The 23,109-nt window shown below is 45.4% G+C and overlaps 1 pseudogene; it reads left to right on the forward strand.

Annotated features, from left to right (window-relative positions):
- LOC120917474 overlaps window positions 1–23,109 on the forward strand; it is a 1,233,721-nt pseudogene that overhangs the window by 854,139 nt on the left and 356,473 nt on the right.

Genomic DNA, 23,109 nt, shown 5'->3' on the forward strand with positions numbered 1-23,109 from the left:
GGGGGGGCCCACATCATACCAGGACCCAGTATGGACTGGGGGGTTCCACTCCATTTTTTTCTTAATTTTGTTTAACCACTTAAGCCTCGGACCATTTGGCTGGCCAAAGACCAGGCCACTTTTTGCGATCCAGCACTGTGTCGCTTTAACTGAAAATTGTGCAGTCGTGCGACGTGGTTTCCAAACAAGATTGACATACTTTTTCCCCCACAAATAGAGCTTTCTTTTGGTGGTATTTGATCACCTCTGCCGTTTTTAGTTTTTGCGATATAAACAAAAATAAAGCGACAATTAAAAAAAAAAAGCAATATTTTGTACTTTTTGCTATAATAAATATCCTCAATTAAAAAAAAAAGCTACAGAATTTTTTTCTCATTTTGGGCCGATTCTTCTACATACGCAATAAGCGTATATTTATTGGTTTGTGCAAAAGTTATAGCGTCTACAAAATAGGGGATAGTTTTATAGCATTTTTATTATTATTTTTTTTTACTAGTAATGGCGGCGATCTGCGATTTTTATTGTGACTGAGACTTTATGGCGGACACATCAGACACTTTTGACACATTTTTGGGACCATTGTCATTTTTACAGCGATCAGTGCTATAAAAATGCACTGCTTACTGTGAAAATTACACTGGTAGTGAAGGGGTTAAACACTAGGTGGCGCTGAAGGGGGTCACGTGTGTCCTAGGGATTGTTCCTAACTGTTAGGGGGAGGAGCTACCAGTGACATGTCACTCATCACTGTTCCCAATCACAGGAAACATTTGATCAGTAACATGTCACTAGGCAGAACAGGGGAATGCCTTGTTTAAAAAGGCATCCCCCTGTTCTGCCTTTGCCGACTGCAATCACCCATTTGCGCCCATTTGCCTGCCCGTGCCATTGTGCAGACGTATATCTGCGTGCGGCGGTAGCTATGTGGTTAAATAGCCGGATTCCAGCAATTGCAACCTTGAGTCAATTTAAATGTGATTTGACTCTTTATTTTTTCTTTACAAATTTCATTTTTGCTGCAGCAGGTTCTATACATACTACAGATGTGCCACTTTACTGGAAGACTAAGGGGACCCCCCACTAGATTTAAAGGATTTTTTTATTTTAAAATCACTGCTCCTTTTTAAACCATGGTTTAAAGACCCCCATACCCTTTTTATGACCAATTACTTGCATATAAGTCTTCAAAATGGGAACTTTTGATTTCTCATGTTCGACTCCCATAGAATTCAATGGAGTTTGTGGTTCGGGGGCCAAACTTTTCCCCTATTCGGGAGTCCTGTTGGGAACAGAACAGGGTTGTGCTATGCCCATCTTTACTATTGATCTACTAGCAATATGTATTAATCTAGATCGGGCATGTCCAAAGTCCGGCCCGCGGGCCAATCACGGCCCGTGTTCTGGTTTTGAACGGCCCGCCTGGTTATCTAGACATATATATCTTTTGTGGCCCCCAACGATTTCCCAGCACTGGGGTCACAAAAGATATATATCAGGCATCACTAAATTGTGGATCGTGGGCCGAATCCTGCCCAATGCTAACATCATTGAATACATGGGAGGCGCGGCAGGTCTCTCCTTTACATCGCATCACTCCCCCTTCCTCCCCCTCCCCCTCCCCTACATCGCATCACTCCCCCTTCCTCCCCCTCCCCCTCCCCACACACCTTATTTACACAACCCTTGAAGTGCTGCAGGTCCAGACAAAGGGCGGGACCTTTCAAGTTACAAAGCAGGTCATTGGTTGCTAGACAGTGGGGCGGTCCCAGCAACCAATCACCCGCCTTTAACTTGAAAAGCCCCGCCCTTTGTCTGGACCTGCAATGCCATGCCATGCATGCTTCATAGCTTGTGTGATAAGGGAAAGGGCAGTGTGGGAGGGAGAATGCTGCGTTGATGAAAGGGACAGTCTGACTCTGTAATATTGAGTGAGCACTGTGATGGAGTGGGGTCTAAGATGGAGTGGGGTCTGAGATGGAGGGATCTGTGATGAAGTGGGGTCTATAATAGGGGGTCTGTGATGGAGTGGGGTCTGTAATGGGGGGTCTGTGATGAAGTGGGGTCTGTAATGGGGGGGTCTGTGATGCAGTGGGAAGATCTGTGATTGAGGGGTCTGTGATTAAGTGGGGTCTGTAATGGGGAGGTCTGTGATGCAGTGGGAAGATCTGTGATTGGGGGGTCTGTAATGGAGTGGTGGGGTCTGTAATGAGGTGGGGTCTGTAATGGAGTGGGGGATCTGTGATGGAGTGGGGTCTGTAATTGGGAGGGGGGATCTGTGATGAAGTGGGGTCTGTGATGGAGTGAGGTCTGTAATGGGGGAGATCTGTGATGAATTGGGGTCTGTAATGGGGGGGAGGATCTGTGATGAATTGGAGTCTGATGGGGGGATCTGTGATGGAGTGTGGTCTGTAATGGGGGGCGGGATCTGTGATGTAGTGGAGATCTGCTTCACAGACCTTTATTTAAAATGTACGTTTTTTTACTGAAACTCCCCTCTTAAAGTGAAGGTGCGTGTTATACGCCAATAAATACGGTATATCCAAATAACACACAGAGCTCCTCTCTTTACTCACACACAGCCACAAAAAAAAACTAGTGCTCGAATAAACACACTTAGACCACATTTTTATGGTTCAAAGAATGTCAGGCCTAATGGTCGGCCCTCACGCATGTTCACTTCATCAAATCTGGCCCTCTTTGAAAAAAGTTTGGACACCCCTGATCTAGACATTCAGCCGTTCTCTGCTCGGGAAGCTGTGAGAACCAAGCCATCGGCGATATTTGATCACTCGGTTCCAGGAGACCTGATGCAGCTTTGGACCAATGTTGCATCCACCTAAGTAAGTATAATGGACAAAAAATGGTCTAAAAATGGTCTAAATCTCCCACGTAAATCCTCCTTGATGTCCAGTGGAAATCTGAGACCAATCTGGATTTTTCTGCCGAGGAATGGTTAGATATGCTCTCCAATATGCACAAAAGTACTCGTTCTATAGCTATTAAAGAAACCATTATTAAAGGGGTTGTAAAGTCTCATGCCGCATACACACAACCGTTTTTAATGTCATGGAAAAAAAACGAAGTTTTTCTCTACATGATTCTTGTCAAGCCTGCCTTGCATACACATGATCTTTTGAGTCTTCATGCTTTTCAGTCTGTTACAGCGTGACGAATGTGCCAACTCCATTACAAATGCTAGTTTTACCAGAATGAGTGCTCCCGTCTCATAACTTGCTTCTGAGCATGCGCATTTTTTTCCCGTCGTTAAAGCCTACACACAACCGTTTTTCACAACATGAAAAACTACGAGAAAAATTAGCGCATGTTCTACATTTTTAATGGCCATTTTTCACGTTGAGAAAAATGCTCTGGGGCCTACACACTATCGTTTTTTAATGACCAATTTAAAAAATTGCATTTTTCACATCATGAAAAACGGTCGTGCGTATGCGGCATCAGTGTTTTTCACCTTAATGCATTCTATACATAAAGGTGAAAACCCTTCTGTAGTGCAGCACCCCCCAGAGCCCCCCTTTAACTTAACCTGAACCCTGATCTTTTCAGCGACGAGTGAGCACAGCAGCGCTAGCCGCTGTCTTGGGTCCTCATTGGATAGATTGATAGCAGTAGGAGCTCCCACTGCTGTCAATTAAATCCAGTGATATGGGAGCCGGGGGTGGGGCTGAGTCCTGCTATCTGTGTCAATAGACGCAGCAGCAGGACTCGGGAGCTCTCTGGGGGCACTCAAGAAGAGGAGGAGCCAGAAGAGGAGGATCGGGCCACTCTGTGCAAAACGATTGCACAGAGGTGGTAAGTATTTTTTTTTTTTTTTTTTAAACAAACCTTTAGTATCACTTTAAGTTGCATACAAAATGGTATCTTACTCCTGCTAAGATTAATGCCCTTTTTCCACCAGTTCCATAGACTTGTTTCAGGGGCTGCTCTGATCGGGGCACATTTCTCCACACCTTTTGGAGCTCTAAGGTTTTTAAACCGATCTGGAAGCAGGCTGCCACTAAAGCAGCTCAAATTACTGAGGTACACCCACCTTGCCAATGTGCCTTTTTTTTGTAACATCACTAGATGTATCTCCCCCTTGCCAGAGATTGGTCCACACCCTTTTACGCACAAGTGGCAATATCTCTGAACTGGTGCTTTCCCACTGTTTCTTGGACACAAGTTTTGCAAAGGATGGAGGCTATATAAAACTTATGGAGTTTTTTTGACATCACCATGGATACCATGCCAATTTTTTGATCTGGTCCTCTTATTAAAGCGGTTGTATATCCGCTGCCGCTTTTTTTTATTTTTGCATACTAGCTCATGAAATACTTACCTTAGAATGAGGCATCGGAATCTCAGCCGGTCCACGCTGAGGGAGATGACATTTTGCCTCGGCGTGTCTTCTGGGTATCATGGCTCTCTGCGGGTGACTTATTTCCGGCAAGGTCAAGCGTCTGACGGGCTTTCAGCTGAGAATCCCCGATGCGCATGCGCTGCTGAGGGGAATATCTCCTAAACCATACAGGTTTAGGAGATATTATTTTTACCTACAGGTAAGCCTTATTATAGGTTAAAAACATTTACTAGTTAAAAATTTGATATACGAGGGCGCACGGGATGAGGACGTGACGTGCGTGAGGGTGGGAGGTGCCGGAGCGCTCCATGGCTCGAGGTAGCGTGTGGCGGGGATCCGACGAAGCCAGGGTCCTGAGGTTGGGTGAGACGCTCAGTTGAGCCGAGCAGGGTCGTGCGCCGTCCCGGTCCCCCCCCTCCCCCCCGGGGACCCCCCCCAGCCTGGTCTGGTGTACACATGCTGACATACTCGCTGATTCTAAACTCAGGGAAGTAACTTCGGGCAGTGACTCACGGCTGTGATTAACAGAGATATGTGTTAAATTGGTACTGAAGTCTAAACTGAATAAGGAGCTAAATTTCCCCATGTGTATGATGGTCACATCTATATAATTCCTCAGGACTTATGTGGTGTTTAGCCCAGGGAAGAGGCGCTGGGCTGAGACTACGGGTAGAACTTGTGAAGCGGGTACTGAAGTTTTAGTGGTCTGAGGAGCAGAAACTTTTATTTGTGAATGGTGGTCATAAATACACAATCTTTTTGGACATCATTGGTGTAAGATCCACATGTGATTGTGAGACGCTAGTAAAACCCCAGTGCTCATGAATGGGGGACTGTGAAAAGGAATATTAAGATCTTCCCTGATATAAACGTCTCTCTTAAATCTTTAAATATACTGTGGGCACTCCCTTTATAAGAAGATAATCTTGTAGCGACAGCAATTCTGGTCAAAAGCAGTAAACGAACTGTGAAAAAGATGGGAAATTGATAGGACTTATCAGGAAAACGGGACCGATTGGTCGCGAGGGGTATCCTCTCTTTTGTCTTTCTGTCTTTTGTTTTCGCTTTTCTTTTTGGGGCCTCCTCTTTTCTCTGGTTCTCTCCCCATAAATAGTCAAGCATATTAGGAAGCTGGTGCGCTGAATGCCTCAATTGATGTAGAGCACAAGATAACCGATACGGTTCGACCACTGGGAGCGAGTGGAGGGGATAGGAGGGAAGGAAAAAGGGGGAAAGGGAGAGAGAAAATAAATTTTACTTTCTCGGGCCCTAGAGTAGTGGCCAGAGGAAGGCAGGTATAAGAAATAAATTCTAAATCTTAAAAATTTCAAACTGGGGAAGAGAATTAGACCCTCAAATAAAAGCAGGATGAACAGATCAACGAGAGGTGTCACTACAAAACCAACTAAAAATAATCCAGGGAATAGCTCTATACAGCAATATATGACTCAAGAAGTGAGCCTTAAAAGCCCAGGACTCGTAAAAAAGAATGAAAAGAAGAAGAATGATACAAAAAAAAAAAGGAGTAAGCAGCGCGGAGAGCTCTAAAGGTGAAACGACAATAGAAAGCGAGCAAGAGCATAACAATTCCGAAGAGCAAGCCCCCACAAAGGCAGAGATGAACGCGATGCTGCTGAGGATGGAAAATGTCATAAGGACAGAAATTAACAAGGTAAGAACAGACCTAGGAGGGCTCCGCGAAAGAGTGGAAGAGACGGAAAGGAGAATAGAGGAACAGGACCAGGAAATAAACATCCTGAAAAAGCAAGTAAAGGCCCTGAGCGAAAGTCAAAGATTGGCAGCATGTAGGATAGAGGACCAGGAGAATCGCAACAGGCGACAGAACCTTAGAATCAGAGCGATAGTTGAAGAAAAGGATGAAGACCTTAGAGCTATCATGAACACAATTTTTAACCCCTTGCTAGAGAGATCAGCAGAATCGAAGCCTCTTAAGATTGAGAGAGTGCACCGAGTGGGGAACCCCCAACAGACAGAAAGATATGGACCAAGGGATGTTGTCGTGCGATTCAGGAATTACGTTGACAAAGCAGAAATCTGGGGAAGGCTCAGGGGGAAATCTCCCCTGAGATATAGAGAGACTGAGCTACAAATATTCTCTGATCTGTCGAAAGAAACGCTGGCAAGGAGAAGACACCTGAAAACCCTTTTAGAGCAGATGCGGGTACAAAATATAAAATATCAATGGGGCTTCCAGGCATGCCTTATAGGCATAAAGGGGGGTAAAACTGCACGACTAAGGTATCCGGAAGAACTGAATGAATTCTGTTATAAAATGGATCTAACAGCTCCTGAGCTACCGGACTGGGTGGATTAGCTAAGTCCAGGGTAGCCTAGAATTTAGATATGCTGGATCGGACAGATGGGGGGGGGGGTAGGATGGGAGGGGGGGGGGTCAATGGAGTGCCCTGGAGCAGTGTTTCTCAACTCCAGTCCTCGAGGCGCACCAACAGGTCATGTTTTCAGGATTTCCCTCAGATGAAATGGCTGTGGTAATTACCAAGGCAGTGAAACTGATCAAATCACCTGTGCAAAATAATGGAAAGCCTGAAAACATGACCTGTTGGGGCGCCTTGAGGACTGGAGTTGAGAAACACTGCCCTGGAGCACCACCACGAGGGAGGAGCCGAGGGTGAAGGCGAGGAGACAGCTAGCAGCAGCTCCCAGGCCATGAATGGGCCAGAGTGGGGGGGAGGGGGATTTGGGGGGGGGAGATGGGAAGGGGGGGAGGGGAGGAGGGGGATTTGGGGGGGAGGGGGGTGTGGGTGGGCGACCATCTGAACGACTCCACAAGAAATATTTCTAAACTCTTTAAAAAAAAAAAAAAAAAAAAAAAGAGATATATATTTATAGATGACAGATATTAAGTTCCTCTCATACAACGTAAAAGGATTAAACTCGCATATTAAGAGACATAAAATTCTCTGCGAATTAACGCAGTATAAAGCAGATATTGTCTACTTACAAGAGACCCACATAACCTTAAAGTCCAATATAAAGCTGTATTCACCTGATTATCCTGTTTGGCATTATGGGGACACAATTTCACCGCGATCCCGCGGGGTAGCCATAGGATTTGCAAGAGGAGTCCGATTCACATTGGTGGACAGACAGATTGACCCCGAGGGGAGATTTCTATTCTTGACAATAAAACTGGGAGGGGAGGACTTCACCCTGGCAAATGTGTATGCCCCCAATGTGAATTTGGTTAAATATATCAGTAAAATTCTTAGAAAACTAAAAGATTATGAAGTGGGACACGTAGTGTTGATGGGAGACTTTAATTTTTGCATGAGCCCGAACCTCGATAGTACGTCCCAGGTACAGGGGACTAACTGTGAGCATCTTAAGTCACTGAAAAAACAGATGTCACATAATCAAATGGTGGATGTTTGGCAAATTTTCAACCCTAATGCCGCGTACACACCATCACTTTATGTGATGAAAAAAAATGACGTTTTTAAAAACGTCACTTTAATTGACTGTGTGTGGGGGAAAACGTCGTTTTATGTCTTGTAAAAAATGACCAAAAAAAATTGAAGCATGCTTCAATTTTATGTGTCGTTTTTCAAAAGTGCACTTTTTACTTCACAGAAATTGACCGTGTGTAGCAAAAAACGTCGTTTTCTAAGACGTTTTTTCATCCACGCATGCCCAGAAGCTACTTATGAAGCAAGCTTCAATGGTAAAACGTGGTGGAACGTAACCTCACTTTGCAAGATCATTGTGAGAAAACGATGGTGTGTAGGCAACTTCGTCTTTGAAAATTGAATTTTCAAAAACGTAATTTTTTACTTCACAGAAAGTGTCGTTTTTTTTCATCACATAAATTGATGGTGTGTACGCGGCATAAGACCCGTGGCTACACGTTTTTCTCCCCTGTACATGGGACGTACTCGAGGATCGACTACATCCTCGTGGACCATAGACTTTTGGAGAGGGTGGTTGAAACAAGTTGTGAGATCACAACGATTTCAGACCATGCCCCTATAACCATGAAAAAAGAGATTTTTAATACAGCTTACCTGTAAAATCTTTTTCTTGGAGTACATCACGGGACACAGAGCGGCATTCATTACTATATGGGTTATATGGAGTACCTTCAGGTGTTGACACTGGCAATCTCAAACAGGAAATGCCCCTCCCTATATAACCCCCTCCCATAGGAGGAGTACCTCAGTTTTGTAGCAAGCAGTATGCCTCCCAAAATGGTCCCCAAAAGAGGGGTGGGAGCTCTGTGTCCCGTGATGTACTCCAAGAAAAATATTTTACAGGTAAGCTGTATTAAAAATCTCTTTTTCTTTATCGTTACATCACGGGACACAGAGCGGCATTCATTACTATATGGGATGTCCCAAAGCAATGCTTACAATGAGGGGAGGGAGAACATCTCCAAGACAAAAGGATTTAATTTAGAGATATACTCAAATCATAATAAATCCAACTTGGTTGAGAAAAATAAATTTTAAATTTTAAATTTAACTCAAAAAAGAGGAGCCCCCGGCATCCGAGGGTCTCAAACTGCAGCCTGCAGCACTGCCTGCCCAAAGGCTGTATCAGTATTCCTTCTTACGTCCAACTGGTAGAATTTTGTAAACGTGTGGACAGAAGACCAGGTTGCCGCCTTGCAAACTTGAGCCATAGAGATCTGGTGATGTGCTGCCCAGGAGGCGCCCATGGCCCTAGTAGAATGAGCCTTTAATGATACTGGAGGAGGCAACCCCTTCAAGCCGTAGGCCTGAGTGATTAACTGCTTAATCCACCTAGAGATGGTGGACTTTGCAGCTGCCTGCCCCTTCTTGGGCCCATCCGGTAACATGAACAACACATCCGTTTTCCGGATCTTCTCTGTAGCTTTAAGATAGGCCTTCATGGCCCTGACAATATCCAAGGTATGCAGCAACCCTTCCTTTCTGGAAGTAGGTTTAGGGAAGAAGGATGGTAATACCAAATCCTGGTTTAGATGAAAACTGGATATAACCTTCGGTAGGAAGGAAGGATGAGGGCGGAGAACGACCTTGTCCTTATGAAAAATAAGATATGGTTCCTTACAGGATAAGGCCGCCAGTTCCGATACTCTTCTTGCGGAAACTATGGCGACCAAAAATACTAACTTCCTTGTCAGTAAAACCAAAGGAATTTCAGCCAACGGCTCAAATGGTTGTTTCTGCAAACTTGACAGAACAAGATTTAAATCCCACGGACAAAGCGGGGATTTAACTGGAGGTTTAATACGTAAGACCCCTTGAAGGAAGGTCTTAACCAGCGAGTGGGTGGCCAGCGGCCGCTGAAACCACACTGACAGAGCTGAAATCTGTCCTTTGATTGTGCTTAATGCCAATCCCTTATCCACTCCTAGCTGGAGAAAACTTAAAACTCTATCGATGGTAAACTTGCGAGAAAGCCATAGCTTGGACTCACACCAGCCTACATAGGCCTTCCAGACCCTGTAATAAATCACCCTAGAGACCGGTTTCCTGGCTCTGATTAGGGTAGAGATTACCTTCTGAGACAGACCTCTACCCCTGAGAATCAGGGATTCAGCTTCCAGGCCGTCAAATTTAGATGCCGTAAGGCAGGGTGGAGGATCGGACCTTGCGATAGCAGGTCTGGCCGTAGAGGAAGAGTCCAAGGGTCTCCTACTACCATCTTTAGGATTAGTGAGTACCATGCCCTTCTGGGCCATGCTGGAGCTACCAGAATGACTGGTATGTGCTCCACCCTGATCCTGCGCAGCAGGCGGGGTAGTAACTGGAGCGGGGGAAAAGCATAAAGAAGTTTGAACTGATGCCAAGGGCAAACCAGCGCATCGGTTCCGCAGGCCATCGGATCCCTTGAGCGGGATATGAACCTGTCTAGCTTCTTGTTGAGTCTCGATGCCATGACATCCACGTCCGGCACTCCCCATCTTTGGCAGAGTGCTTGAAAGATTTGTGGATGCAGAGACCATTCCCCCGGCAATAGAGTCTGGCGGCTTAAGAAGTCCGCCTGAAAGTTGTCCACTCCTGGAATGAATATTGCCGATATGCAGGGCACATGAGCCTCTGCCCATAGGAGAATCAAGCTCACCTCTCTCTGAGCGGCTTGACTCCTGGTTCCCCCTTGGTGATTTATGTATGCCACAGCCGTGGCATTGTCCGATTGAATTCTCACCGGGAACCCCTGTAATTTCGACGTCCAAGCCCTGAGGGCTAGTCGAGCAGCTCTGAGCTCCAAGATGTTGATGGGCAACTGCCTCTCTGGCTTTGCCCAAGTACCTTGGTGAGTGCAACCATTCAAAATTGCTCCCCAGCCCGTCAGGCTGGCGTCTGTGGTCACTATCTTCCAAGCCACTGGGCTGAAAGACTTCCCCTTCAGTAGATTCTGAGGGTCTAACCACCAACACAGACTTTGTCGGACTCTTGATGAGAGCGGCAACGGGATATCCAAGGCCTGTGGCCTTCTGCTCCATGCTGACAGGATGGCTGCCTGCAGGATGCGAGTGTGGCTCTGGGCGTACGGCACCGCCTCGAATGTGGCCACCATCTTGCCTAGTAACCTCATACATAGGCGAATAGTCGGTTCCTTCTTGCTTAGAACCAGTAGGATTAATTCCTTGATGGCTTTGACCTTCATCAGAGGTAGAAACACCCTTTGTTGTTCTGTGTCTAACCTCATGCCGAGATATTCCAACTGCCTTGTGGGCTGGAATGCTGACTTTTCTCGATTTAGGACCCAGCCGAACCTCTCGAGGTATTGGACCGTGAGGGCCACTGCTCGCTCCAAGCCGGGAGACGAGTGATCTATGACTAGGAGGTCATCCAGGTATGCTAGGATCGTGACCCCTTGGATCCTTAGCTTGGCTAGGATTGGAGCTAGGACCTTCGTGAACACCCGGGGGGCCGTAGCCAACCCGAAGGGAAGCGCCACAAATTGGAAATGACGCGAAGCCACCATAAAGCGCAGATATCTTTGATGTGGCTGAAAAATTGGAACATGAAGGTAGGCATCCTTTATGTCTATGGACGCCATGAAGTCGTCCTTTTGGAGTGTGGCAGCCGCTGACCGCACGGACTCCATCCGAAATGAGCGGATCTTTAGGTAAGTATTTATCATCTTTAGGTCCAAAATTGGCCTGACATCTCCATTGGACTTTGGGATGAAGAATAGGTTGGAGTAGAAACCCAGCCCCTGTTCCAGGACTGGTACCTCTACTATTACTTCCTGGGAAAGTAGATGATTTAATGCCGACATTAATGCGGCTCCCTTCTCCGGATCGTTTGGAATCCTCGACTCCTGGAAATGAGGAGGAGGAAACCTTAGGAAATCTAATTTGTAGCCCGTGGCCACGGAAGACCGTACCCACTTGTCGGGAATGCTTGCTTCCCAAACCTCTGAAAAGAGTCGCAGCCTTCCCCCCACCTTCGTGGGTGGGGGCGCCCCTTCATAAGGTCGACTTGGGGGCTGGTTTTGCTGGTTTGCGAAACCACTGCTTTCTGCCTCTAGCAGCCTGTCCCTGCGACTTGCTGTTGAAGCTGAAGTTTGCTTTTGCAGGAGGCCGTCGATACTGTTTGGCATTAGAGGGCCCCTGCCCAGGGGAGCACTGTCGTTTAAACGCAGGCCCCTGAAACTTCTTCTTTGTTGGCAAGAGAGTACTTTTGCCGTTTGAAATGGTCTGAATGTATTTATCTAGGTCTTCTCCGAAGAGTCGTCCTCCATGGAAGGGGAACCCTACCAGGAGCTTCTTGCATGGGGGCTCGGCCTCCCAGCTTTTTAACCATAAGAGTCTTCTCATATGGATAAGGGATAACGATAAACGTGACGCTTGCTGGATAGAATCCTTAATTGCGTCTACCGTAAAGCATATGGCCCTAGGGACATCCGAAAATTCTTCTGCCTGCTGGGCAGGAATAAGTTTAAGCATCTGCTTAATTTGATCCGATAATGCTTGAGCAACCCCAATCGCAGCCACAGCTGGCTGCACTACTGCCCCTGCAGTAGTGAAGGAGTTCTTAAGTAGTGCTTCCAAGCGTTTATCAACTGGATCCTTGAACACCTGTATGTTTTCAACAGGGCATGTTAACGATTTGTTAACACATGAGATGGCTGCGTCCACCGCAGGAGTAGCCCATCTCTTGGAAAATTTATCTTCCATAGGATATAGGGCAGAGAATCTTTTAGGTGGTAAAAAGATCCTATCTGGCTTGCTCCAATCTTGGAACAAAACTCCCTCTAGCAGAGGATGGATCGGAAACCCTGCATTGCTTTGAGGCGCCCTTAGTGAGCCCAAAGCTGAAACCGTCGATACTTGGAGATCTGGTACCGGCAAGTTGAATGCACTATGGACCAAGTCCGTTAAGGCTTGAATCCACCAGCTCTCCCCTTGGGAGACTGCTCCAGACTCCTCTGTATCCTGGTCTTCGATCCCCGAACCTGCTTGGTCCTTGTCCAAGAGGTCGTCCAATTCCCCTGAGGAAAGGACCTCCTCTTCCGAGGGTCCACGCTCGGGCGACGGAGACCTAATCCGCTTACTGCCCCGCATAGCTGTGGCTATCATTTTTCCCATTCTTTTCTCCATCTCTTTTAAAGAGGTGAGTAATACCTCGTCCGTGACCATCTTAGGGTTGGACTGACCCGCGCCAGCTCCAGCCCCAGATCCCGATGGCCCCAAGGCTCCTTCTGGGGAAAGCAGCGGCATAACCTTGTCCGAGACCTCAGACTCTCTGGGGGAATCCCCACCTCTTGTACCCTCTGACCCGGATGCCATGGTACAATACCGAGGTACACCTGCTAGCTTATTAGTACTTGGAACTATAAATAGTTAATTGTCCAAACACCTGTTTGGGGGATAAAAAATGCCTCCTCTCCCCTAGAAGATCTTTTTTTTTTTTTCGTTTTTTTTTTTTTTTTTCGTTTTTCAAATCCAGGAAAGAAAAAGCATTCTGTCCCCCTAAGTAGTATTGCCAAAGAAAAACTATTGAGATGGAAAAGAACAGCCTATCTCTAGGCTTGAAAACAGTCTTCTGAAGACTGTAATATCTTTTGTGGCCACTGTGTGTCCTCGGCGCCCCGTGCTGCCGCTCTGGTCTTTCCCTCCTCAGTTCCAATCTTAGAATGAGCTGCTGGAACGAAAAAGGAAGGGCCGCCCCTTCCTTAAGTAGCTGACCCGCCCTTCCCCTCTCAGCTCAACGGCGCGAATTGCGCCTATAACACGGGGATGCGCGCGCGCGCGCCCGCCGATAGGGGGGAGGGTGGTTGGGGGGAAGGGAGCCTCTCCACGAGGAGGTCAGCGTCTGCCTGCTTTGCAGGCTCTGAGGAGGAAGAACCGATGGAGCACCGCCTGGAGGCTTGCAGGTAAGCACAGCTCTCTGAACACACACATACCATACACACAGGCCCCACTCAATGCTTTTCCAACACTACAAGGGAGGTCACTTCTTATGGGGAAAAATACACATAGAGCCATCCTATCATTAAAGATATGTGACTAGTTTGTCAGATGCAGCGCATAACTTTAGGCATGTCCCCTGTGACCCCCCAGAAAAAACCTGCTAAGAACCAAGTTCCGCAAGTTTTCCCCTCACTTACCTGCTCCATGCCGCAGGACTTTGCCAAGCAAGAGGCCCAATCTTCCCCCATCTCCGTGGGGCTGTCTAGACCTTCAGGCCCTGGGTTCCTATGAAGGATCCACTGTCCTGGGCCCATATAGCACCCTGGCAACAGAAACATTAGGCCCCCAAAGGTTTCTAAGTTCTGGGCCCAGGGTCCAGCTCTCTAAAAAGAAAAGCATTATGGGCTATACCCCAAGGGTTTGGGGTCCGGTTACTGACCACTTTAGCACTGAGGCCTTTGGACAGAACCGGTTAGCTCACCTAATCCCAAGGATGCGGAGGCAAGCTAAACCATGACCAACACCTAAGACACTGGCGTAAAAACTGAGGTACTCCTCCTATGGGAGGGGGTTATATAGGGAGGGGCATTTCCTGTTTGAGATTGCCAGTGTCAACACCTGAAGGTACTCCATATAACCCATATAGTAATGAATGCCGCTCTGTGTCCCGTGATGTAACGATAAAGAAATAAGTACATCTATACAAAAAGCTAATCCACCAGAATGGAGACTGGATGAAAGTCTGTTGGAGGACGAGGAGGTAGTCGAGAGAGTACAGAAAGAATTAGAATTTTATTTTCAGGAGAATGACAAGGAGGGTATCTCAAGAGCTTCCCTTTGGGACGCCCACAAAGCCTATATAAGAGGGATCTTTATTGGAGAAGGGGCAAGGAAAAATAAAAGAAGAACGAGTAAACTAAAAACACTAAGGGAGGAAATATATAGGTTGGAACAGGAACATAAAACACAGGGGCAAAAGAGGGAAACACTTTGCGAGCTAACTATAATAAGAGACGAATATAGAGCTCTTGCTGAGCAGGAAACGAAGAAATTTATAGATAGGACAGTGAGAGAAAGATATGTCTGGGGAAATAAACCTAGTAAAAACTTGGCTAGAATGGTAAGAAAAAGGAAAACTAGGAATTTTATTGAAAAAATCAGGAATGGGAACGGGGATCTAGTCTATGCGACAAACAAAATAGCAGACTCCTTTAGAAGCTACTATGAAGAATTATATGGTGTTCAACAAAAGATCAGGGACCCGTGTGAAAAAAAGGACAAGATAAGGGAAGTATTACAGCAAGCTAACCTACCGAAGATAGAAGAGCATGAGATAACAAGAATGGAGGAATGCATAACAGAGCAGGAAATCAGTGATGTCCTAAAAAACACTCTGAAGGGGAAAAGTCCGGGGCCAGACGGCTTCACGTCTGCCTACATACAAAGGTTTAGTACGATGGTACTAGGATGCTAGTACCTAGACTTTGTTAATACTTTAATTTACTGGGGTTAGATTACGAGATGAGCAGAGAGGCATTAACAGCAACGATTACTGTCATAAAAAAAAGAGGGAAAGGATAATACGATTTGCTCAGGTTTTCGACCTATCTCACTCCTGAATGCAGACACTAAATTGTATGCAAAAATTTTGGCCGAACGAATGAAGGGAATGATGACAGCCATGGTCCACCCAGACCAGGTTGGCTTTATACCCGGAAGGGAGGGGAAAGATAATGGGGTCAGGGCACTCCTTCTCCTTCGGCAGATTAAAGAAAGAGGGACCCCCGGTCTACTCCTGTCTGTAGACGCCTAGAAAGCGTTCGACAGGGTAGACAGGGGGTTCCTGATGCAAACACTAGAATCCATAGGGATAGGCCCAAGGATGATCAAGTGGATTAAAACTCTTTACTATCATCCCTGGGCAAGGATCAAAATCAACGGATCCTTATCTGCACCCTTTGAGATGAGAAATGGGACCAGGCAGGGATGTCCCCTGTCCCCCCTCCTTTTTGTTCTATCATTAGAACCCCTGTTGGCAATGGTCCGACAAAACCCAGAAATCTACGGAGTAGAAGTAGGAGAAGAGGAGCACAAACTGTCCGCCTTTGCCGAAGATATTTTATTTTTTATAAGCAGTCCAAGAGTCACTCTCCCGAAATTAATAACTACTTTAAAACAATATGGTGAGGTATCAAACTTTAAAATGAATACAGCAGAGACGGAGATCTTGAATGTTAATATTCATAAAGAGGAAGGACAATATCTGCGGAAGAAATATAACTTCGCATGGCAGAGAGAGATAAATTACCTAGGTATAAAATTGGCAAATACTCTTAAGAAAATATATAGAATACATTTTATCCCCCTTCTTGAGGAAATTAAAAGAGAAATTAAAACCATATATAATAGACCAATTTCGTGGTTTGGAAGGATAAATGTGGTAAAAATGGTTCTAGTCCCTAAAATTATATATAAATTTCAAATGGTCCCAATTTATCTACCACCGTCCTACATTAAAATAATTAATTCCCTTATAATGAACTATATTTGGAATAATAAAAAACATAGTATTTCTGCTCAAATTTTAAAACTGACCAAGAAAAAGGGTGGTTTAGCTGTACCCGACATCAGATTGTATTATAACGCTTCGGTCCTCTCACGGGTTATAGAATGGGCTAAATAGTCCCAGGATAAAAGATGGATAAGTATCGAATGTACACTAGCTAGGGCACAGTTAGGGAGATTAATTTGGAATCCACCACAATATAGATCCTTATACACGTCAGCACATGCAATCACACATAACGCTTTGAGGATTTGGGATAGATTACACAAACAATTAAAAACAAAATTTAATTCACCTCTCATAGATTTAAAAGAAAATTAATATTTTGCACCAGGAACAAGGGAGGTAGGCGGAAACTGGATTAGAAATAGAACTCAGTTGAAAGATATAACACTAAAGGGTAAAATAATGACACTTCACTAAATCGAACATAAGATAGAATCTACGACGCTTGACGAGTGGAGATACTTATAGTTGGCATCATTCGTCAAGCGCCTTCCACACCCTCTGCGTTCACGAGAGGAGTACACTATATTGGAACAAATATGTAGCACCGAAAGCTCAAAAGGAAATATTTCCAAAATATATAAAAACCTGCAGAAAACGGATGAGTCGGATACGCTAAATTATATCCAAAAATGGGAAAGAGATCTAGGTGTCGCAAGGGGGAAAACGACCATAGGAAGAATCCTCTGAGAAGGGGCTCTGGGGTGAGGGGGGGGGGGGGGGAGTTTTGTTATGCCGATATAATTTTTGGTATTCCGTTTTTGTGATAAACGATCTAGTTCCCCTTAAATGTGGAAGGAGCAAAGGAAAATTAAATAAAAAAAAAAAAAAAAAAGAGGAAAGATATATAAAAACAGAACAACATGTACAAAAACATGTAAAATACCACAAATAATGCGAAACCAGAAGTAGAGACGGAATTATGATTAAAATCATGAGCAAGTCTCTTGCTGTGGTTAAGTCTGAAGTGGCAAAAAAAAAAAAAAAGAAATGAAAAAAAATGAAAAACAACTGCTTTAAGCTATTTTCATACATTGAGTTTGATGGAACTAGAATGGAGTGTACATTTTTATGATCTGTCAAGGACAATTTTCCGATCTGTCTGGAAATACTTATGGTTTGCTAACATTTATAATGAAGCTGCAATGTGCATTTTTTTCCCCTTCTTTTATTGAGAGTTCTCTATGAAATGTACCCTCTGTACATCCCTCTATGTAGGGATTGCTGGTGTTGTATTTTTTTACAAAGACCTGTAGAACTACGATATACATTTTCTGTAATCATATTATACAATCTTTATTGTATGTTCTGATCTTACTTGTATCATAAGCTCTAATGTAGCACTACACCCAGAGGAGCTGCTGGTTGTTTTGGGTGGCACATTTACCTAATGGCTCCCCCGAATTCCTAGGGGTGAATGATGCGTATTGCATTTGGTAGAAGTAAAGGAATGTCCACAACAGGTGCTCTTTGCTGTGCTCTTTTTTACCCGGCTCCAGCTGGATAAAAACAATAAACTTGTGGTGAGGAAAGTAAAGTTGAAGAAGAAAGGAGAACAGCAGATTCAGGCGTGATGATAGGGAAACAGTCCTGCTCCCAAGCGTAACATTTCCCTGCGCCACTCCTGCCGTAGTGGGCTTAGCGTACCCGGACAGGCCTCTCTCACTGACCTGGCAGTATCACTCGAACATTTGTAGGATAAAGTCCCTGCCACAGACTCTCCTTGGTGAACTGGAACTTGAGGAAAAGTCTCTGCCACAGACCCTCCTTGGTGAATGTCAGGGAGACACCTCTGCCACAGGCCCTCTCTGATTTGTAGTTACGGAGATAATCCTCCTTAGATGAATTACGCCTGGATTTCCTTCAACTTGTCGCCCAGGTACCGACTGACAGGTGATCAGTCCTTCAGTGTCCGGCTACCTTGATCCCCAGTGGTTTGTTAAGGCCCTTTTGGATCGCCAGCCTCACAATGGCGCTCCTCAGACGGACTCCCCACCGAACAGCAATACAGCTTGGGATCCTCAAAGGTGGGAACCCAGTTGCTCACTGGGTCCCCGTCGCTGCTCAGATGCTCTGGGCCAACATGGTCCCAGAACCAGGAACACCGCGTGGCACGCTCGCCCCAGCCAGTTAGGCCATAACGCTGGGAGCGCCGTGATGTGGTCACCCTAAAGGTGGGTGCCACACTCGAAGAAGAAGACCCAGAACCAATGGCGTCTGCCCCATAAATAGCCCTCCCCAGCATGCACAATGAGGCCAAACCCTCCTGATTGGCTGCTGGGAAATAGCACCCAAACCTTGACTCCACTGCTGCCACCTGCAGCACCGGGGTTGGAAGAACACCCCAGCGCAACAGAATAAGCCTACAGCACAGCCAAGCTGAGACAGAGACCCTGTTTTACATATAACAATTTGGATCAGAGTTTAACTACACTCTGATCTCCCTCTAAATTTAACTAGCACCGGTACTATAAAGTACCCAGGCGCTACACTAATAAAAATCGTTGGTAATAAAAAAAAAAAAACGTATAGTGTTACAAAAATATCTTTTAATTTTTTTCAAAACTTTAACACGTTACATTCCTTTTGTGACACTTTTTGGTACTATATACACATGCTAAAGAAGCAGGAAACTCTGGGGAACACATGACTGTGATCAGTTGGGAAGCAGGTGCATACACAAGCTGTTTTCTAGGGAGTTGGTCTACAATTATACTTGTTGAATAAATGCTGACAAAATGGATAATATGAGCATAATTTATATTTGGTTTTGCGATTATTTACTTTAACATCTAATACTGCTGGAACTTGGCTCATTGTTATGTCCTTTTTGTCTCTTTCAGGCCTGGGATTTGACAGTCCGCACATGTGCTTACACAAATCATACAGTGTTGCCGGAAGCATTAGAGCGCTGGCCAGTCCATCTGTTGCAAAATCTGCTCCCAAGGCACCTGGAGATCATCTATGAAATTAATCAAAGACACCTAAATGTACAGTCAACGTGCCTATATCAAGCATTTATTCCCCTCACCCCCCCCCCCCCATGTTATGCTAACCATTTATTATACATCTTGCATTGTTAGGTGCTCGTGCTTTAACTTTTCCTTTTGTATTGCTCTTTTTTTCATTAATTGTCTTTTAACTAGTTTTTATTCCTCTACTGCCATAGTTCACTTACATTTGTACACTTTTCATGTGTAACTCTTTCAGAGTGTAGATATAAGGGAAAATGTATTATCATACTTACCGTAATTTTCCTTTCCTGATGGACTCCATGGCAGCCTACGTGTGGGTTAATCCCGCCTCCTCTCCAATGTGATAGGACCCCATACCCATAAAAGTTAACTCACCGACAGTACCAGTGTTCCGTAACTATCCCGACTCCATAATTTCAGGGTGGGAACTCCGTCTGCCATGGAGTCCATCAGGAAAGGAAAATTACGGTAAGTATGATAATAATTTTTCCCTTTTCCTGACTGACTCCATGGCAGCCTACGTGTGGGAAATAACTAGCCAAACCACACGGGTGGGTATGCTGAACAAAAAGATATTTTAATTTGTCCCGTCAACTGACAGAATGGTTAAACCAAAATTCACAGAGGAAAGAGATGCAGGTTCAACACAATAATGGGACATGAAGGTATTTATGGAAGACCAAGAGGCTGCTCTGCAGATGACGTCTGGAGCCACGTGACGAGCTGCCCCCCAGGAAGCTGCCATCCCTCTGGTGGAGTGAGCTGTCACCGTCTGTGGAGGAGCCAAGCCCTTTGCCCTGTAAGCCTGCTGTATTGTCTGAACGATCCAAGTTGCGATTGTTCTTGTAGAAGCTTTCTTCCCTCTGTTACTGCCTGAGTGCAGGATGAACAAATAAATGATCAGAGCGTCTAAATATAGATATATGGAGATATTCAGTAAGTATCTTGCCCATGTCCAGAGGGTGGGTCTCGTCGGAATTCGGGGACCTGAAAGTAGGGAGGACTACTTCTTGATTTTCATGAAAGACCGATGAAACCTTCAGATTTGAGCCCAGCATGGGTATCAGAACCACTCGATCTGGAAAGAACGTAAGGAGCGGCTCTTTGTGACCAAGAGACCCGATCTCTGACACCCTTTTGGCTGAGGTGATGGCGACCAAAAATGCAACTTTGGCTGAAAAGTCTTTTAAGGAGGACGGGGAGGGCCCCACTCAAGAAATCAAGAACTAACAGGAGATCCCATTTGGGGAATCTAGGCTTCCTTTGAGGTCTCAGCCTTGATGCTCCTCGAAAAAATTGCTCGACTAGCGGGTGAGTTGCCCAAGAGATCCCAGAGAAGGCCGATAGTGCTGAAATCTGAACTCTTAACGAGCTTACGGACAGGGGAAGATGTAACCCTGTTTGAAGAAAGCTTAGGATGTCTTGGATTTCCGGATTCCTGAAGGATCTGCCTGAAGCCGAAGAGAATTCTACAAATTTAGCCCAAACTCTTCCATACACTCTTTGCTTGCTCTTCTAGAACTCATTAGTGTGGAGATCACCCTAGAAGTGCAGCCAAGGGATTCCAGCCTTTCCCTCTCAAGAACCAAACCATTAGTTTCATCAGGGCCGGACAGGGGTGTAGGAGTGACCCCTGGGAGAGAAGGTCCGGTCTGACCGGTAGAGGTACTGGGTCCCGATAACTCAACTGGATTAGGAGAGGGAACCATGGCCTGTTCGGCCAGTATGAAGCTACTAGCGTAACTTCTACTTCTTCTGCTTGAAGTCTCCGCAGAAATTTCAGGATTACCGGGATTGGGGGAAAGGCATAAGCCCTCCGAAATCTCCACCGATCCGTCAAGGCATCCGTCCCAATTGCCTGACTGCAATGACCTCTCGTGTAAAACTTCTCCATCTTGGCATTGCTCGGGGAGGCAAAAAGATCCACTTGGGGATTGATTCCCAGAGACAAGATCCAATGAAATGATTGATCGTGGAGAGACCACTCGTTGATATCCACTTGGGTACGTGACAGAAAGTCCGCCTGGGAGTTCTGTATTCCGGGGATAAAGACAGCCGTCAGGTTGACCAGATTTTCCTGGGCCCACTTCATAACGGGTTCGACTTCCTGTAGAAGAGATGAACTCCGTTTTTTTGCGGTCTGGCAAGGTCTCGAGATTGGATTACGGCATCAAGATCTGGATTGGAAGGGCTTAAGGGAAGACATTTAGGGAGGAAAAATTGTCAGACAACACGTATTGACTGTAACTTCCAACCCTCTTGCCCCATCCCTCTCCCGCACATACCTTGTGCGTGAGGGCTGTCCACCTGTAGACGGTGACTGGTCCATAACTTCTGGACCTGTGTACACAACGATACAGATCGAAAGGAAAAACCTATGGTGCCGGATAATAGAAGAAATAAATACACTGTCCCCTTTAAAAAAAATATATATATATATATATATATATATATATATATATATATATATATATATATATATATATATATATATATATATATATATATTTATTTTTTATTTTTTTTTAAACATTTCCATCATTCAATCAATAATTAAATAATTATATAACAATTAAATAATAATATTCACACATTATTATATATATAATATAGAAAAAGCATAAAAAGAAAGCGTTTAAAAGTTTGTATATGAAGTGGAGATCCCTGTCTCACTGACCTGGCACACCTAGAGTATCGTCCTGTCAGCTGCTCGCTTGTTAGGAGAAACCCAACATGCACAGGCGAGCAGCTGTTTTTAAATAACCCACCGGTGACGTCACCTGTCATCCACGCGCGCGCCTGCGTGGTGGGAACCGATTCGACGGCGCCTGCGCGGCCGCCGCCGAATTCGACAGACTGCGCATGCGCAAAACCAAGCCTCGCTCTGAGAGCGGGCACAGCGCATGCGCAGGGGTTCTGACGCTTCACAACCAGGAAGCAAACAGGCGAGCTGGAACGCAGAAGCGCTCCAGCCGCCATGAGACAACAAACACAAGGGACAAACAAATATATTACAAATAGGCGACTGCCATGGATAAATTTAGACCTTGCCAGCCGTCCAGACGTCTTCAGCACACGCAGCAACACACAGAGGTTGCTGCAAAGCTCTCCACCCGCCCATGGCTGGGATCCGAGCTGCACCGCTCAAAAGTGTGCCATCCTTTCCTTGCTTCAGATGAAAACTTCCTGACTTCATGGAGGAGGAAAAAAAAAGGAACACTGGTACTGTCGGTGAGTTAACTTTTATGGGTATGGGGTCCTATCACATTGGAGAGGAGGCGGGATTAACCCACACGTAGGCTGCCATGGAGTCAGTCAGGAAAGAATCCTATGCGTTGCCACTTAATATAAGAAATAGGGAGCAGCTGCTCACAACTAAACAATGTGTCCTCGCATGTCTTTCAGCTTGTCTCTTCCTTGTTCCCTGGAGATACTGACCGCCTGCGCAGAATGTCTCTTGTTGAGGAGGCTTCAGTAAAGCGTATTAATATGGCCCATTTGTGCATTGTTGGGCTCCACATGCTGTAAATGGTGTTGCCCAGATCCACTCAGACATTATCAAAGACACAGTGTAAGTAAGAGTTCCTAGAGCACCAATTACTTTAATTCTGCATATCTTTAAACTATTTTATTGTATTTGCAGCTTTCATGATTCTATGAAATGGACCCCCAAAAGTTTCAGAACAAAACTAATGGCATTACTCCCGTCGCTGGCTGCGGCTGTGTAACCCAGGTCTTGCTGAAGTCATAGCAGAGGTAAACAGTCTGGATTGTATGTATTTTTTTTTTTTTGGTTTGTATTAGCTTGGTATCTGTC

This window comes from Rana temporaria, chromosome 11 (assembly GCF_905171775.1).
Source record: "Rana temporaria chromosome 11, aRanTem1.1, whole genome shotgun sequence".
Taxonomy (NCBI): domain Eukaryota; kingdom Metazoa; phylum Chordata; class Amphibia; order Anura; family Ranidae; genus Rana; species Rana temporaria.